This window comes from Octopus sinensis, linkage group LG3 (genome assembly GCF_006345805.1).
Source record: "Octopus sinensis linkage group LG3, ASM634580v1, whole genome shotgun sequence".
Classification (NCBI taxonomy): Eukaryota; Metazoa; Mollusca; class Cephalopoda; order Octopoda; family Octopodidae; genus Octopus; species Octopus sinensis.
The window spans coordinates 21,198,160-21,212,264 of NC_042999.1; the positions used below are offsets into that span (position 1 = coordinate 21,198,160).

The window sequence follows — 14,105 nt, forward strand, 5'->3', positions numbered from 1 at the left end:
ACCCTTACTACCGTTCACCAATGTTTGTGATTCATTCACTTCAACTGGAGACTCCTCATGTGAATCCTCAAACCACCAAAAACCAATAAGGATATGAGTATGACTTATTAAAACAGCACGTGATCTAGCTGAGAAATCACAAATTGGACAATAGTGGTTTGCGGGAAGACTGTTGTTCTGTTGGTTTCTTTCCCTGTTTTCCCTTTCGGTTTCGAAATTCTGGAGCTGGAAAAAGCAATCTCTACTCCGGCCTCCATGGTTTCTCGTATAATCCTCAAAAATCATTTTTCTAATACTTAGGCGTTTCAAACTATCATTTACTAGTAGTATCGCCCGGCATTGCTCGGGTTTACTTCGACCCTTTAGAATTGGAATTTTTGAAATGTAAAAATTTTGCATTATGTAGCTTCTTATTGAACATTTTTCTGGTTGAAATACACCGAAAAATGGCGACACAGCAGTCAAAAAATCGTACAAAATAGGCATTTTTATAGGAAAAAAAGCACCTTTTTGATGTAAATAATTTATGGTGTTAACATGGTCCGATTTGAAGTTTTTCTCCTATGAAAGGTAGAGCAAGCCTTCTTCTATCATACTCTCAATTTTGATCAACTTGCGCCGCAGGGTCTCGGAGGAGATAGTGTTAGTTGAAGGCTACCAAACCTGCCGTACACAGACAACTTCCGCTTTATATATAGAGAGATTTTCTTGTTATACTGTAGAGGAAGCCAGCCTAAATTACGCTGTGAATTTACAAGCTGACCACAAAAGATTTGCTCAAGCATTCGACTACTATTATTTTTTATAAACACAAACACATATGAGTGTGTCTGAATGCGTAGAGAGAGAGAGAGGGAAGGGAAACTGCCAAAGTAAAATACACTCTAAACGTGTAATATATAGGTTAATGAACATTTAGCTACAAGTAAGATGCTATGGACAATACAGCAGAATTTTTACTATCTACTTCAGTAACAGTATAGAAGGAAATCTAAACAGAATAATGCGACAGAATTGTTATTAAGATTTATTTTTCAGCGATACTAAATACTAAATTCTATTTGAATATAAAAGTTTATTGGAAAACATGATACATCATTTGATAGCCTGCAGGTACACGTTAGAAGACGTCGTCAATTATATAAATCACACTAGGTAATGCTTCTAATGTATAAAAGAATACTCATATATAAATATATATATGTGTATATATATGTATATATATATGTATATATATGTATATATATATGTGAGATGACAGACCTAAATAGATGCATCTGATTACAAAGTTCTACGCGAATGAATAAATTCTGAACAATGACACAGACGCAAATTTAATAAATAAAGAATTTTTGTACTATTTCTCCATTATACTCTACCATATAACTAAATAATCATTCAACAAGGCTCAACTGATTTTAAGAATTTCAAATTAGCAAAAACTCCAAGATGAACTCAAATGGACCAGTATTATTATTATTATTATTATTATTATTATTCTTTTAATTATTATTACTGAGTGAGAGAGCAGTGCATGACATCAAAGTGACACTGGGGTAAAATATACGAAGCCCAGCATACCCGTCCAATAAGGATATAGCGGGCACATGCATCACAGCCATATGTGCATGAAATGGTGATCTCTTATCAAGATAAACAGCGCATGACGTTGCAGGTGGTGTCCAGTTAGAATTTTCTTCATGTCGATAGCCCATCCCGCTCAAAAAGTCCCTGAATAAGGGTTATTTAAGGATGTTGAATGAAATACCTATGTTTCCAGATGTGAATTATCAACCCCCAAAGAATTACTCCGAACATATGATTATGACGCTCCTCCATTACTTCTGTTCTTCATCAGAGATGCACATATCGTCAGCCACTAAAGAATTTGTTAGTTTCAGATTTCTTCGTCTGGTAATATCACAAAATCCCATTATTTACTTATTAGTACTCTCTCTCTCTCTCTCTTTTACATGTTTCAGTCATTTGACTGCGGCCATGCTGGAGCACCGCCTTTAATCGAGCAACTCGACCCCGGGACTTATTCTTTTGTAAGCCCAGTACTTATGCTATCGGTCTCTTTTGCCGAACCGCTAAGTAACGGGGACATAAACACACCAGCATCGGTTGTCAAGCAATGCTAGGAGGACAAACACAGACACACAAACACACACACTTATATATATATATACATATATACGACAGGCTTCTTTTCAGTTTCCGTCTACCAAATCCACTCACAAGGCTTTGGTCGGCCCGGGGCTATAGTAGAAGACACTTGCCCAAGATGCCACGCAGTGGGACTGAACCCGGAACCATGTGATTGGTAAACAAGCTACTTACCACACAGCCACTCCTGCACTACTTCTAAGCAAATTTTGAAAGAAAATTATATATTTATATAAAAGCGGTTTCGTTGGTTTCCTGAAAAGTTATCTCAAATCAGCATTTGGAAAATCAACGACAGAAGAAAATACAAAGACAAGAGTGCCGTGATTAGGAGTTTATTATTAATGTTGGCAAAGGCAAGTCTCATTATAAAGATTCATTTCCCCAACTGTGATGAAATGAAAGCAGTTTTGCGTAAAATTATCAATAAACTAGCAGTATCGCCCGGCGTTGCTCAGGTTTGTAAGGGAAATAACTATAAAGCATTTTTAGAGAGTTATAGCCAAAAAATAGAAAAAAATGGGAAAAAATGATGGTAAATTTTTTTTGGGAGATTTAAAAAAGGTGGAGTTGCGTCCCCTAGACAGTTTGTGGTTCGTGTTTCTGATTCTCGACCCCATGTCGAATTTATCGATTTTTTTCAGAACTGGGGGAACTTTTCAAAATTTTCGCTGCGTTAGTTTTGAATTATGACATTGGGCTATGTGTGTGTCAAGTTTCATCAGAATCGGTTGAAAGCCGTGGTCGGGGTGAGGGTACAAGCAAACAGACACACAGAAACACGCACAGACAAACTGCCGTTTATATATAGAGAGATTTAGGATCCAGTAAACTTAATTTAATTTAATTTTTAATTGGCTCAAAAAAACAAAAACAAGGCCGTGTAGGGGGACAGGGAGTTATGTACAGGGAGGATGGTCATACAAAGATTGCAGGCCATTTCCGGTCAAGAGAGACTTTGAATCGAGCCGTCGTCGGCATCTTCACTGTAAGCCGGTGAGCTGGCAGAATCGTTAGCGCGCAGGACGAAATGCTTAGCTGTATTTCGTCTGCCGTTCCGTTCTGAGTTCAAATTCCGCCGAGGTCGACTTTGCCTTTCGTCCTTTCGGGGTCGATAAATTAAGTACCAGTTACGCACTGGGGTCGATATAATCGACTTAATCTGTTTGTCTGTCCTTGTTTGTCGCCTCTGTGTTTAGCCCCCTGTGGGTAGTAAAGAAATAGGCATCTTCACTATTTCGTCTGGCAGTTTATTACACGGATCCGCAACCCGGTCGGAGAAAGCCCCTCTCCTTCGATTGAGATGAAATCGTCGTAGATAGAGCATTTCGGAGTGACCCCGCAGCCCACGCTCTGGAGCAGAAGTGAAGAACAGCTCTTTCGAGAGGTTTAAACTTTATACACTGTGTAATAATACTATCACTTAATAATGTTCCTTCAATTCTATGTTAAGGAAGTTACCAATATATTGATTGGAGGAACACGAAATAATAACTCGAAGGCAATGATCCTTTATAATAGATAATCTTTACAGTAGAATTATGGATTTCATTATACTTATAACTTAATGGATTGTGCCAGCGATATTTGAACTTAAAAAGTGGATTTACCAATTTAAGTAGGATTAATGAGGTATGAAATAGAGCAACGTTTCCAATAACGCAATAACATCAACACATTCTTGAAGGCTACATTGTTAAATAAGATGAACCTAATGGAAAACATGTCAACTTGCCAAGAATCAAAAGGAGACTTGACACCACTTTACTATTGAAGCTTACATGATTACCGCTTCCAGTTCCAGTGGCAATTACAATAACAGTCAATAAGTATTAATTCCCATTATTGCGTAAATAAACGTCTGTTCTTCACTACTGATCTCTGTGCATGGAATGTTATGTATTGCTCTGTTGAGAACTAAATAACTAAATAGGTTCTTGGTAATATATTGACAACTATCAGGGCAAAGTTCAGCATATATCGTGTGCATTGGGATTTCACATTAACATGTGTGTATATTAATATATCATATATGTATATATATATCTGTATTACTTACAAGGGGCTAAACATAGAGGAGACAAGCAAGGACAGAGAAAGGAATTAAATCGATTACATCGACCCCAGTACGTAATTGGTACTTAATTTATCGACCCCGAAAAGATGAAAGGCAAAGTTGACATCGGCGGAATTTGAACTCTCAGCGTGACGGCAGACGAAATACCTATTTCTTTACTACCCACAAGGGGCTAAACACAGAGGAGACAAACAAGGACAGACATAGGTATTACGTCGATTACATCGATCCCTATGCGTAACTGGTACTTAATTTGTCGACCCCGAAAGGAATTTGAACTCTCAACGTGACGGCAGCCGAAATACCTATTTCTTTATTACCCACAAGGGGGTAAACATAGAGAGGACAAACACGGACAAACAAAGGAATTGAATCGATTACATCGACCCCGGTGCGTCACTGGTACTTAATTTATCGACCCCGAAAGGATGAAAGGCAAAGTCGACCTCGGCCGAATTTGAACTCACAACATAACGGCAGTCGAAATACCGCTAATCATTTCGCCCGACATGCCAACGTTTCTGCCAGCTCGCTGCCTTACATATCGTATATGTATATGTCTATATGTGAAATTGGCTGGCTAATTTAGTACACTCGCTCGGTATAGGTTGGTTAAGCATTTCGCCCGGTGTGCTAAAGCGGCGAGCTGGCAGAAACGTTAGCACGCCGGAGGAAATGCTTAACCAACCTATACCGAGCGAGTGTACTAAATTAGCCAGCCAATTTCACATATAGACATATACATATACGATATATAAGGCAACGAAGTAGATTCGTATTAGCTGTCTTTGGTTTGATTTTTTAAAATAATCTCGGTTTTGTACTTTGTAAAATGTTACTTTATGTCCACATCAGCATTCTGGCGTCTACATTGGCTGTCATAGTATTGCTATAGCTTTATTTTTCTCCGCTAATTATAATTTTGACAAGATTTTATGATGGTTTATTGTCGTGTCTACAGCCAGATAACAGCAGCCGACACATTCTTGCAAAGAAACAGAAGAAATACAAATGTCTCGCTTTTATACATATGGGATACTCATGAAACTATAAAGAGAAGCATAGAATATGATACAATACTTTGTGCTACGCCATATCTAAAAATTTCAGCCATATGTAATTCATGCATCACAATACATACATGGACACATGACTTCGTATATTAAATAGTTGTTACACTGGAAAAGTTAGTGTGTGTGTGTGTCTGTTATCTTTTCGTTGTTGCATTCATTTGACTGCGGCCATGCTGGGGCACCACCGTGAAGAATTTTTAGTCAAATGAATTGAACCCTGTATTTTTATTTTTGAGCCTGGCTCTTATACTATCGGTGTTTTTTGCTGAACCAGTAAGTCATGGGGACATAAACACACCAATACCAGTTGTCAAGAAGTGGTGGGAGACAAACACACATACACATGCACCCCCATATATATATATATATATATGTGTGTGTGTGTGTGTGTGTGTGTGTGTGTGTGTGTGTGTGTATGTATGTATATATATATATATATACGGACAAGCTTCTTTCAGTTTCTGTCTACTAAAACTACTCACAAAACTATGATCAGCCCAAAGCTAAAAGTGTCTAAAATGCCACATTGTGACTGAACACGGAACCGCACGGTTGGGGAGCTAGTTTCTTACCACATCAGTGAGAGACCCTATGGAGAACTCAATTGTTTCCTGGTCTAATTGATATCAACGTGATCCAAGAAATAGATGAGTTTTCCATAGAGCTGCTCATTATATAAAAAAAACATTTCTACTATAAGCACAAGGCCTGGATTTTGTGGGGTGGGGATTGCCGATTACATCGACCCCAGTGTTTCACTGGTAATTAATTTATTGCTCGGCAGAATTTGAACCCAGAACGTAGCGACGAGCGAAATACCGCTAAGTACTTCATCCAGCATACTAACGATTCTCATTTCTTTATTGCCAACAAAGGGCTAAACATAGAGGGGACAAACGAGGACAGACATAGGTATTAAGTCGATTACATCGACCGCACTGCGTAGCTGGTACTTAATTTATGGACCCTGAAAAGATGAAAGGCAAAGTCGACCTCGGCGGAATTTGAACTCAGAACGTAGCGGAATACGAAATACGGCTACGCATTTCCTCCGGCGTGCTAACGATTCTGCCAACTCGCCGCCTTTCTTCACTATCAAAATAATGAATGCACTATACTTAATTGTGTATTGAGATCCCATTTTAATTATGGTCCTCCTATATGTGTGTGCGGGGGGAGGGGTAAATGTGTGTGCGTAGCTGTGTTCGTGCGCGCGTCTGTGCGTGAGTATATGTGAGTCTGTATGTGCGAATGTGTACGAGTGTGTGTATCATATATATTGCATAGCTCACCATATTGACGATGGTTATCATGAACTGCTTCAAATTGATTCCGTCGTTACAAATATTTATACTTGTTGATTTGTTTAACGCAGATAAATTTTACATTTGTATTCAAAGTATATTCTATGGTCTCTTTATTACCATTTGCTATCGTTGTTCTGACTTCATCCCAATTTGTTTACAGCGCTTTTTCTTTATCCAATCTATAGAAAGGGAATAAATTGATTAAAATTAAAATAGATCAACCTGTCTTAAGCACTCTCCATAATTAACCTGTAAATAAGAGAAATACATTAACTTGTGTTGACAGATTCAGAATCAATTTTCGAAGAGGAAAACAAGAACTGTTCCGTCTACTGAATATATAATCAACGTTATTATATGTATCATTTATTTTTTATTCATTTTGGCTATTGAAATACAGCCATAATTGAAATCCCCCTGAGCGGTTTATTCGAAGAAATCGACTCCAGGAATGTTTTTTTTAAAGTTTGGTACTTTTCTTTTTTGGCGCATCCGCTAATTTACGAAAATGTAAACGTAAACATAACAACACCGGATTTCAGGCGCAAGGATTCATACCCAAACACACAGACATATATTTATCACACAACACACGCATACGCATGTACACACACAAAAAAATATATATACATAAAATATATATGGAGCGATGACAACGAATCAAAAACGAGATCCTTTCACGTAAAAGCATATATATATATATATATATATATATATACACACGATATTCTCTACTTCCAAAGCATTCCCTTAAAAGCGAAAAGCCATGATTGACCGCTAAATCTACAGTTTCTTTTAATTATTTTTTCCTTCTCTCTCTGTTGATTTTCTCATTCCTTTCTGTTGAAGAGCGTAGGCTCGAAACGTAAAATATTTTTTCATTTGCCCGAGCGTCAAACTAATACAGCTACTTGTTGTCTATACACCTGTCTTCGTATTTTGTTTTTCTATAAATTTCAACTATATATACAGAGAGAAGAGGTGTATTTCCACGCACAAAAAAGGTTAGGAGAATTTGCTTTTGAAACGCTGAAATAAAAACTGGAGAAGAGCAGAAATTAATAAATGAAGAAAAAAGAAGCATAAAATTTCACAGTCCAACTTTGCGATATATACATGTGTGTGCGTTTTGGGTGCGTGTATATATATATGATGCATGTTATAATAACATCAGCACTAAGTACTAATGAGAAATAAATAATCATTAGGTTCGTGATATATTGCAACGTGTAAAGTCAAATTCACTGTTGTTGCTGCGAAGAAACAATTCTCGCTTAAGGTAAAAGGTGTCAAAACACCATCTCTACCTCTAGTCTCTTCTAGTAGATTCCCAGACACGTTTCCAGCTCTTTAGCTTTCGGCGATAGTAGATGCCGAAGAGAGATATTTTGAACAGATTGTAAAGCCGTAGCTTTATCTTAAAACAATCAATATCTGTGACTATGTTGCGCTTGCGGTCCACCTGGTCGAAATAAGCATATTGGAATCAGTACGAAACAGTGGTGAGGAATAACCAGATTTAGTTAGTTAAAATATATTTCCGAGTCGACCAAGCTCTCTGGGAGCGCAGCTTAGCCACTGATATTGACTGTTTTAAGATAAAGCTTCGGCTTCAAAATCTACTCGAGTTATCTCTCTTCGGTATCTCCAAATGAGGAAGGCTAACGAGCCAGGAAAGCGGGTGAAAGTCTACTAGAAGATACTGAGCAGATATATATATATATATATAAATATATGGCGTTTTATACAGCCTTAACTAAAAGTGAATTTTTTTTCCTTCACGGTAATCGCAGTGAATTTGCCCCTAGAAGTTGAAATATATTTATATATATTTGTTATTCTTTTATTTGTTTCGGTCATTTGACTGCGGCCATATTGTAGCACCACCATTTAGTCGATCAAATCGACCCCAGGACTTATTCTTTGTAAGCCTAGTACTTATTGTACCGGTCGCTTTATGCCGAACCGCTAATTTACGGGGACGTAAACACACCAGCATCGGATGTCAAACGATGATGGGGAGATTAACACGGACATACAAACGCACACACACACACACACACACACACACACATATATATATATATATATATATATATATATTCATATATATACGACGGGCTTCTTTCAGTTTCCGTCTACCAAATCCACTCACAAGGCTATAGTAGAATACATTTGCCCAAGGTGCCACACAGTGGGATTGAACCCGGGACCATGTGGTTGGTAGGCAAGCCACTCCTGCATATAATTTCTTCGATTCAACATAAGGAGTTACATTAGAAAAACTTATCTGAATCCCACATGCTATATTCGAGTTACGTATTCAAAAACATACCAAGGTTTTTTTAGCGATATATCTGCCTGTGAAGTACTTCACAGAAAAGTACAGCGCCGATGGTTATTATTGCACGACCACAACGCTGTGAATACACAAACTTAGTATTTAGATATTCTTTAATTTATTCTCTTTTGCTTCAGTATCAAACAGCTTCGGTAAGTTTCGAACTTTTGATGAATAATGCAATCAGCTAAGGCCAATTTCTAAGAACATTATTCGTCTAACCCTTCATTTCCATACCATAGAAATTTATTCAATATGTGGATACAACTGGGAATAGACTTTGTGTAGCATCTCAAATAACACCCTTTAGCATCATTTTGAGGAGTTGGCAATCACTTGGCTAGTGTATGCACTTGGCCATTACAGCCATTATGTAAGTCTTGTTTAATGAACATACCTTCATTCAGGAATGTGAGTTTGTATAAACACCTTACGGTTTTATTTTCGAAGAATGCCTAATCTTACTGTGGAACATTTGTAAGAATAATTTAAACATAACATAATTATTCTGCGTACTGTTTACATTCACTATTCGCTTGGAATACATAGCATTCTCATATTCCCTGTAAAGAAAACGAATGAAATAAAGAGAAGTATACAAATAGAGATGTGAAGAAAGGATGCATCGAAGAAAGGAAAAAAAAATATAAGAAACATACAAACGAAAGGTAGAAACAAGATGGCTATCTTTTTCCTTCTTTGTATTTCAACTGCATCAGTTTAAATTGGCAAGACTACCTGCTACGGCAGTTTTCAATGCTTTGCCCGTAAACCAAATACCTTCTGTAAGATTTCATGTGTGATAGATTTCTATGCTAATGTAAACTTAGTGGTTGTAGGGAAAATTTTCTTTCAAAGACTTTTCACCAGAGTATTGCCAACAAAATAGTTTTATCGTTCCTCATATATTTCCCTTTTTAGATTTCATTTATCTTTCATGTCTTCAAATCTTGCCTCTTATTTCTCCACGTTTATTTATTCACTTTTCCATCGTGCGTTCTTCTATATAAATCCTTATGTCACTCTGTTGCAACGTTTCAGTACCTCATTTTGCAAAGATAACTTCAACCATTATTATTCATGCTGACAATAATATAATGCTAATGGATTCATTCATTACATTACATTCATCCACAACCTCAAATATATATCAATATCGCGTGCCTATGTATCTGGCTATGGTCTTTTCAATGTAATCACTAAATATATATATATATATCTTCTTCTTTATGTACTTCATACTGCACACCAACATGCGTACACACACATACGTACATATTCAACCCCAACCCCATGTATACACACACATATATATATATATATATATATAGCAAATGTTGTTATATATCGATATATAAGCGAAACTAGTTTGCAACGGTATCTGAAATTAATCCTAAATCGTCTCCTGAAATAGGTGTTACAAAATTTATCTTAAATGTTAATTGCCAAATGTGCAGAAGCGTTTAATTAATTTTGGATATTGATTTTAATATAAATACTTTGTCATCTGACAACAAACATGGCTCTAAGCAGCTCGATACCAATCAAACCCCACCTATATCCAAATTTCGAAGGAAGTGTTCACGCTTTCATCTATTTTCATCTCACATCCGAAAAGCGAAAAATAGCTGCATACATTCATACATACATACATACATACATACATACATACATACATACATACATACATACATGCATACCTTTCGTGCATCTATGCAGTCACACAGACATACGCCTGTGAATATGTACGTATCTGTATGTACATGTATATATATATATAATATATATATATATATATATATATATATATATATATATATACATAGTGTAATTCCATACGTGTAACAGAATTAAAGGAAGCTGAAATGCACTCTGTGACTTTAGAGCGATCTACATCCATTTGCTTAAGATCTTTGCAGAATTTTCTAATTTTGAAATATATTGGGATAGAAAGATCAGGGCAATACCGTGTTTGTCTTGATTCTGATTAGAAAATCAGCTCCTTTTTATGAAGAGATAATGGCTTCAATTCCCATAAGATGAGGTAGGTTGGGTAGTTAATGTTAGTCACGATGTCATATAGCCACATTGCTGTATGATATTTGTACCAAAAGTTATTAGGCAAGCGCATGCGTTATGTGACAGTATGAATAGCCAGTTCCCGTTATATTCCTTTATTAGTTCGTGTAACATCATACAGGTTTAATAGTAGTATGAACAGGTTTTCAGAATAACTAACGTTACCGAAATAACTTATTTGGTTGAATATATAAAGCTGTTTATGTTTTTTTTTGTTTTTGCTTTTTCTGTGGGATGTGGTGTATAATTATATGACGACTCAGCTTCGAAAGTAGTTATAGCGTATACACTCGTTGTTTGTATTTTTCAATAAACATATTCCATGCTTTTGTATTTTTCAATAAACATATTCATGCTTTTGTCGAGCGCATGGTAAAAGAGAATAAGCTTACGGCCGTGGGTTCGTAGAGCAATCTATTCATCCAACAAACGTTTGCACATATCTCATTATAGATGTGTACGTCTGTATATATAAATATATATTTCTATATATGCATCTACACAAAGAAAGAGACAGACAGACGTGGTAGAAACAGTTGGAGACAAACAGATGTGGACAGACAAAAGGCATGCAGTGTGATGGCAAGATAGTTAGAGCGATGTCAGAAAAATTATCCTGTGGTATTTCTTGACAATTCAGTTTCAAATCTCATTGCTTATACACAGCAAATCTTTATGAAAACTGCTGTTCGTCCACAGAAACTTACCATTCATAGATATTTATATATTTGTGGTTGGTAAGTATCAGTACTAGATTCTATCCAGTGAAGTCAATAATAAATGAATATTCATAATATATCTTCTATTGCACTGAACCAGAGTAGCTATCGCCTTGTCAGACATACAAGAACAGTTACACATTGCTCTAATCACACATAAAAATTGTCCTTTATAAGTATTTATTGCATACAATATTTCGCATAGAATAGAATTCGTTTACACTAAGTAAATTAAAGTTCAAGCCTCGGCAATGTGCACTGTTTAATTTATAGACGATCATCCAGTGTTATGCTGAGTAGAGATGTGAAATAAATCTATGTTCATTTGATTTAATCAACAGAGATTCTAGTATCGCTGCGAAAAGTATAAAGTGTGATTATATGATTATATCATAATGTTTATCCGTGTCCACTCTTTGCTATGCTATCAAGTTCAACCGTTTCAGAATTTTATGCTAAATCAGAGGAAGGTTGCGCATATACAGATTATTAAGTGTGTAGGAAGTGCTTGCTATTGTTACTATACACAAAGTTAGACGTATATTTAACTAGCTTAATTTTCGTAAGAATGCACGCGATGACAGTATAAATTATTTAATTTACAGAAGCAATCTACTGCGATGCGCCTAACCGTAATGTAAGTCAAGTTTATGGCTTTATTACATTCCGTTTTTATCAAATTTACATTTTAGACACTTTGTCAATTATATATCGAAGTTAAATTACATGTTTTTTTTCGCTCTTTGCTAAAGGGTGAGGAAATCAATCAAATTTCAAACTTTGCCAAATTTTCATCAGTGATTGGTTAGTCAATTCCTTGAAACAGAATATCTTTTTATGCTAGTGCAAATTAATTAATAATAGCACTAAGACTGTAAGTAGATTGAAAATACATAAGAAACTTACAAGCGTTTTCCTTTTTCTTTCTTTTTGTTTTTGTAAATAACCCTTTATATATTCACTTTAAAATCAACGCGATCTATAAACTGTGTTTTTCTTCTCCTGTACCAAAGAAACAAAGAGATTTGACTATTTTCTATACTTAGTATACTATAATTAGCACCGATTCACCAGACATCAGTTGCATACAATGTGACTACATAGTGAATCATTATAGCAATTTATATTGGTTTTAAAGTTTGGAAGAAGCGAAGTTTGGAAGAAGCATGAGAAGCTAAATTGATTAAATCGACCTCAGTGCTCAGCTTGTACTCTATTTTATCGGCCTCGAAAGGGATGACAGGCAAAACCGACATTGGGAGAATTTGAAAACGGAACGTAAAGACGGCAGAAATATATATTTTTTACTACCCACAAGGGGCTAAACATAGAGGGGACAAACAAGGACAGACAAACGGATTAAGTCGATTACATCGACCCCAGTGCGAAACTGGTACTTAATATATCGACCCCGAAAGGATTAAAGGCAAAGTCGACCTCGGCGGAATTTGAACTCAGAACGTAACGACAGACGAAATACTGCTAAGCATTTTGCCCGGCACGCTAACGTGTCTGCCAGCTCGCCGCCCTAAAAACTTTTTTATTGCCCACAAGGGGCTAAACAAGGACAGACAAACGGATTAAGTCGATAATATCGACTCCAGTGCGTAACTGGTACTTATTTAATCGACCCCGAAAGGATGAAAGGCAAATCGACCTCGGCCGAATTTGAACTCAGAACGTAACAGCAGACGAAATAACGCTAAGCATATCACCCGGCGTGCTAACGATTCTGCCAGATCCCGCCTTACTTTAAGCTATTTATATTATTTGCCAAAATCATATAAAGCAAACTTTAGTATATCTTTTTAATTTACGCAACAGCACTTGTGTTTCCTGGGAGAATTTAAATACACTGTATTTCCTAAATAATTTGATTCGTATCGTTATGATGAGGAACAAATAACGGGTCTCTAATTGAATAGTAATAAAATACTAAAATTAGTACGATCGACTTTTAGTGGGCAGGAGCTCCGGTTTCTTCAGAAGTTCTACTGTAGAAATAAATTTACCCGCCTGTAAATACATTTCGTGTATTCAATTATCCATTCGCTGATTTATCTTTCTATTAATAAAAAATTCACTTTCAACATTAGCATTTTTGTGAAAATTTAACGGACTAATTTAGTATTGTTTTTTTTTCAGAGATTTTGTATACAGCATAACTATAGACTAATAATAACTCTTCTTCGTCCAGAAGTTGTGCAAAGGATCTTTGATGTAGTAATAAAAACAATAAAGCTAGTCAGTTCGATCCATATTTTTTTTTCTAATGATTGGGATAAATATCCGCGGTTTAATCATAAGTATTTAATTTTCATATCGACGTTTACATGTTTG

General features: G+C 36.1%; 1 long non-coding RNA gene across 1 annotated transcript in view; it reads left to right on the forward strand.

The window, feature by feature from the left end:
- The first annotated feature begins 7,457 nt into the window (after positions 1 to 7,457).
- The window catches only part of LOC118762716, a 16,507-nt gene continuing 9,859 nt past the window's right edge, over positions 7,458 to 14,105 (forward strand). The window contains exons 1-2 of the long non-coding RNA XR_004998468.1: positions 7,458 to 7,468; positions 8,377 to 8,388. This is a non-coding gene — a long non-coding RNA (uncharacterized LOC118762716). The remainder of the gene's footprint in view (positions 7,469 to 8,376; positions 8,389 to 14,105) is intronic.